Source organism: Manis pentadactyla, chromosome Y, assembly GCF_030020395.1.
Source record: "Manis pentadactyla isolate mManPen7 chromosome Y, mManPen7.hap1, whole genome shotgun sequence".
In the NCBI taxonomy this organism is placed as follows: domain Eukaryota; kingdom Metazoa; phylum Chordata; class Mammalia; order Pholidota; family Manidae; genus Manis; species Manis pentadactyla.
In genome coordinates this window covers 29,191,939-29,197,938 of record NC_080039.1, presented here as the reverse complement: position 1 = coordinate 29,197,938, position 6,000 = coordinate 29,191,939, and the positions used below count along the sequence as shown (strand labels likewise).

The following is a 6,000-nucleotide window of genomic DNA, read 5'->3' as shown; positions in this document are numbered from 1 at the left end:
GTCAGAGACCCCGCCTCAGCGAGGCCAGTGGGTCGCGGGTCACAGGACGTAAGTGGCGCTGGCACGAGGCACGGAAAGACCCACCGGGCGGGGTGCGTGTATGTGTGTGTATATCGCGTGAGGAGGAGCGGGTGTTTACTCTTCCGCATTTTTCTGTGTCTTTCTCCCGGGCGGTGACGTGACGTACTGACGGCAGGCCCAAGTCCGGGAGCCGGGCCGCTTTTGTCAGTTCCGAGCTCGGCCCCTCCTCCCTCCCTCCGCCCACCCACCAGCCGGAGCCCGGCCCAGACCTCCAGAGAAAGAGCGGCCTGCAGGAGCTGCCACCGTTGCCGATCCCCGGTACCGGGACTGGTGAGTCCGAGGCGCCGCCGCGCCCGCAGGGCCTAGCGTTAGTGGGTGGCCTGGTTGGGGTCTGCGAGACGCCCTTCCGCGCTAGGCCGGGCGGTGCGGCGCAGGGTGCGAGCAGGCCTCAAAGAGGCCGCAGTGAGGCCTGGGGAGAAGCCCGTTTGCCCCGAGCGGTGGCGGCGGCGCTCTCCGTTATCAAGCGGGGGCTAGGGAAGGACATGCCAATGGCTTAGGATGCGCCGGAGGTTTCCGGATCGGCACCGCAGCCGTCTCGGGGTACCGCGCGGGGGCGAGGCCTAGAACGGAGGCTAGGGCTGCAGGCGTGAGGTGAAGGCCGCAGGCCTGCTGGGCCTATTTTCGCTGTGTAAATATTCACGGGGGTTATGGGGCGTTGAGAGGGACGGGAGACAAAATGGTGGCAGATTTACGCCTGCTGCTGGTGCAGTGGGAGGGGGAACCATCTTCAAGCGGCGTTTGATGAGTAAATTCCGCTATAGCCTGTGAGGCCGGTTCGGAAAGCGGGCGGCGGTGGCGGCGATGGTTCTGACGGACTCGGAAGGTTCCGGCTGCAGCATGTGAGCGCGAATTGGGTGTGCTCGGTCCCTACGGCGGTCATGGTATCGCCGCCATAATCGGCATTGGGACTTAGTGCCTTGGCCCCAGCGCCACCTTTCTTGACAGTTATAATTGGTTGCTCTTGGCTGCGCTTTAGCTGGAGCAGCTCTCGCTGTGCCGTGCTTTCCCCGGTGCTTTCCATAGGATTGGACAGATGGTGGAAAGGGGACCTGGCCTCACCAGGGCATATGGAATTCAGATATTTCATTTTACTTACGCAGTCATAAATGTCTGTTAGGGTATCCTCCAGGCAGTTGTTTTAAAACAATTGCTCTACCCAGTGTCTGAATAGTAAAATTGAATTTGAAGGGAAAAAGTGCTTATTAAGTCTTTTGTCCAATAGAAAAAAGTTCATTTTGAGAGTTTGAAAGAGCAGAGGAATGAAAATTTAAAGACTTTTTCTTTAGAAAAAATTATTTAGCTGCGTTAAAAAATCAGTGATTATGCTGTTTTATTGAGTAAAAGATGGAAAGGGTTTTCTTACTGGTTTCCAACTAAATCCAACTAAATGTGATGCGTTATTTACAGGTTCATGTACCTGTTGCTATTAGATTTTCTCTCTTATTTGGAAAGTCATTACAGTGACATCCCTTACAGTACTGTAGATTGCATAGTGTTCAACTTTGTTGGTTAATTCCGAGCCCAGTGCAAGAGATGCTCTGTCCTGAGAAAGATTTTTGCAAAGGTTCTTAAAATGCACCTGATGGCTGCAAGAATTTCACTAAGGCTTCATAGGAATGCGAAGTCTGCATTTGGATTATCTTGAAGTAGTTGACGTTTTGGCAGTGTTACTACTTACTGAAGTATGGATAGGACTTTGTTGGGTGGAGGCGGGCAAGAGGACCAAGGACTTTTAAATGGTGAGAATAGTGAATGTTTAGAGTTTGGTGGCATGTAGTATAGGTAGGGACATGGAAATTCTGGCTTAAACAAAGGTAAATTGTGAAACTCTGTATTCATTAGCAGTAGTGGCCTGGACCATTGGAAAAGTTTCAAAGTTGAGAAATAATGAGGGTCAGTAGTAAATTGATTAATCTTTCATTACTACAAAAATTCGAGTGTTGGTACTTTTTAAATGATTAATCCCTCCAACAGCTGCTCTTTTTTCATATCCTAAATTCTCTCACCAAATATATTTTCCTTGAAAATAATGTATTTCCTTAAATGAACAAAAATTTATCCACCGTCGAAAATTACAATAATAATATAGGAAGTCAGCTGGAAAAGCAGGTTAGAAGAGTTAATTCCAAAACATGCTGACCTTTAGATGGCCTTATGCAAACCTACTTTCCCCTCATAAAAATAATTTTTTTTATTCTTCATTAAGTCAAGGTTTAACACTCAAATTTGGTTATTAAATGAATGCACTAGATGCAGAAGTTTGAGAAAATGTGTGGTGCTTGTTTCCTAAATATTATTCTAGACTGCAACAGGTCAAGCACTATGTTCCGTAAGAGAGATTGTCTCTACCATTCAGGGCCATGTTTAGAAAAGTTTGAGAAACTGGACTGCAGGAGAGATCAGAAGCAAGTTGCTAATGCAAGCTAGTGGTTGAGGTGATAAAGGTAAAAATAAACTGTAGAAGTAGTTGCTTTATATCTTGACAGCTGGGAAAGACAGAGAAGAGTTCTAAAGAAGATAGAATTGTATGCCGCCAGTACAGCAGCAGCAGATGTTCCAATACAGCAACAATGGATGTTCAAGAGTAAGATTAGACTCAAGTGTATAATTGAGAAGACAGGTACTGTAATTTTAAAGCATTTACATCAGAAATGGTTAAATATGAGTTTTTTTTTTTGCTTGAAGGGGTAGACTTTAATAGTCTGGAAAACTAAATGGTAAAGTACTTTAATAGCCAACTGATAAATTAGATGTTGCTAATCTTTGTGTATTTGTCAAATGCAGTTTCCCTTTATTTGAAAAATATGCAGTGCTTTTTATGAATGCTTTCCCTCTGGCATTCTTTGCACTTGTATTTGTGTACACTGCCAATTACAAATCTTTTAGTCTCTTAAACTCCTCAAACCCAGTCTTTGAAGCCCCTTAACCCCATCGATTACTTATTCTTTTACTCAACTGAGAAAGAGAGCTGGCTTTCTTACTTAAACACTTGATTTTTTCAATGTAACATTTTCCCCTATTTCTTCCTAGGCTTGCTTGATTTTTATTTTACTGCTGGAAGAATGCCTGCCTTCCAAGCTCAGCTGCTGTGCCTGTGTTCTACCCTGACCCCTTCCTGGCTCATTTTTCTCTCCTTATAAATATTTTTATGTTTGCTGTTTTTAACAAAATTCTCATCTGTTTTGTCTTTGCTTTCAACAGTCCTGTTGTTTCTTTTTATGCCACCTACTTCTAAATTTCGTATTTCTGTAATTACAAAACTGCTCCATAAAATATTAATTGGTGTGTCACATAAAAATGTTTTGTGTTTCAGAAATTCTGTCTTCTCTGCTGTGGTTCCTCTTTTAGTGAACTGAAAGTGGCTCTCCTCTTGAGATCAGTTCTCTGTCCTCTCTTCTCTAATCTTCTTCCTTGGTCTCACTGTTCTTAATTATGCCCGCCGACTTCCTTATCTAAATTTCTTATCTGGGATTTTCAACTGTTTGCTGAACAACTTTATTGTGGTGTCTTTTTTTTTTTTCATCATTAATCTACAATTACATGAGCAATATCATGTTTACTAGACTCCTCCCTTCATCAAGACCCCCTCCCCCCCGCATACCCCATTACAGTCACTGTCCATCAGCGTAGTAAGATGCTCTAGAATCACTACTTGTCTTCTCTGTGTTGTACAGCCCTCCCAGTGCCCCCCACACCCCCCCACATTATGTCTGCCAATTGTAATGCCCCTTATTCCCCCTTGTCCCTCCCTTCCCTCCCATCCTCCCCAGACCCTTCCCTTTGGTAACTGTTAGTCCATTCTTGGGTTCTGTGAGTCTGATGCTGTTTTTTTCCTTCAGTTTTTTTCTTTGTTCTTATACTCCATAGATGAGTGAAATCATTTGACCCTTGTCTTTTTCCACCTGGCCTATTTTACTGAGCTAATACCCTCTAGCTCCATCCATGTTGTTGCAAATGGTAGGATTTGTTATCTTCTTATGGCTGAATAATATTCCGTTGTGTATATGTATCACATCATCTTTATCCATTCATCTACTGATAAGACAATTAGGTTGCTTCCATTTCTTGGCTGTTGTAAGTAGTGCTGTGATAAACATAGGGGTGCATATGTCTTTTTCAAACTGGGTTACTGCATTCTTAGGGTAAATTCCTAGAAGTGGAATTCCTGGGTCAAATGGTATTCGTATTTTGACTGTTTTGAGGAACCTCCATACTGCTTTCCACAATGGTTGAACTATATTGTGGTATCTTTTTGTTACACCATACTCACTGTGGCTTAAATAAAATTGCCTGACTCTTAGCTGGTGCCTAGTAATACTTACAGAAAATATGTTTCTTCATGGAGTCCCTAAAAAAATTCCTTTGTTTGATTTCTTTCTGTTAATGACTCTCATTATCCCAGGCTCATTCTTTCTTCTCTGTCATACAGAGCAATGTAGACATTTTAAATTTAGCATTACATCTATTACATTCTTAAAGTAGGTTTATAGTTAGTCTCATCTAAACTTTGAAGGTTATAGTTGAAGAGACAGTTTGTTCACTAGCAGAATGAGCTGGCATAGGGTATTATTTCCAAAATAAATTTAAATGATTGAATGCAGAGATCTTTATAGTTGAATAGCGTTCCAGTTGAAACTAAGCAGCTAAATATATTCAGTGTTTTTGACACAGGATGTAAGCATTAAGGAGTACTACATTCATGGTATTAAGGCACTAGGTCAAAATGGAGGTTGAGGAATAATTTCCTCCTCCAACATTGTGGTCATTACATTTTATTGTATTATCAAGTCCCCCTATCCCACCCCACTGCAGTCACTGTAAGAGTAGTAAGATGCCACAGTCTTGTCTCCTATATGCTACACTGTCTTCCCTGTGACACCCCCACACCGTATGTGCCAAGCATAATGTCCCTCAATCCCACCATTCCTCCCGCCCACCATCCCCCAACCCTCCCCTTTGATAACCGCCAGTCCCTTCTTGGGAGTCTGTGAGTCTGCTACTTTTGTTCCTTCAGTTTTGCTTTATTCTAATACACTACAAATGAGTGAAATCATTTGGTACTTGTCTTTCTCCACCTGGCTTTTTTCACTGAGTGTAATACCCTCTGGCTCCATCCATGTTATTGCAAATGGTAGGATTTGTTTTCTTATGGCTGAATATTACTCCATTGTGTATATATACCACATCTTCTTTATCCATTGATCTACTGAAGGACACTTAGGTTGCTTCCACATCTTGGCTATTGTAAATAGTGCTGCAATAAACATAGGAGTGCATATGTCTTTTTGAATCTGGGATCTTGTTTTGTATCGGTAAATTCCTAGGAGTAGAATTCCTGGGTCAAATCGTATTTCTATTTTTAGTTTTTTTGAGGAATTTCCGTATTGCTTTCCATTGTGGTTGAACTAATTTACATTCCCACCAACCGTGTAGGAGGGTTCCCTTTCTTCACATCCTCCCCAGCATTTGTTGTTTCTTTTGGATATGGGCATCCTAACTGGTGTGAGGTGATACCTCATTGTGGTTTTAATTTGCATTTCCCTGATGATTAGCAATGTGGAGCATCTTTTCATGTGTCTGTTGGCCATCTGAATTTCTTCTTTAGAGAAGTGTCTGTTCATATCCTTCACCCATTTTTTAAAAAGGTTATTTGCTTTTTGGGTGTTGAGGCCTATGAGCTCTTTATATATTTTGGGTGTTAACCCCTTATTGGCTATGTCATTTATGGAATTCTTCCATGCTGTGGGATGCCTTTTGTTCTGCTGATGGTGTCTTTTGCTGTACAGAAGCTTTTTAGTTTGATGTAGTCCCATTTGTTCATTTTTGCTTTTGTTTCCCTTGCTTGAGGAGGTTACTTTTTTTTTTAAGGTGTCATTAAGAAATACTCTTGTGAAGGTTTCACAAGAAATAGAATATGGG

At 42.4% G+C, this 6,000-nt stretch overlaps 1 protein-coding gene across 1 annotated transcript in view; it reads left to right on the top strand.

The window, feature by feature from the left end:
- Positions 1 to 269: 269 nt before the first annotated feature.
- LOC130678893 (zinc finger X-chromosomal protein-like) overlaps positions 270 to 6,000 on the top strand; it is a 49,210-nt gene continuing 43,479 nt past the window's right edge. Inside the window, exon 1 of the mRNA XM_057496200.1 lies at positions 270 to 351. The gene's annotated coding sequence lies outside the window, so the exon portion shown is untranslated. The remainder of the gene's footprint in view (positions 352 to 6,000) is intronic.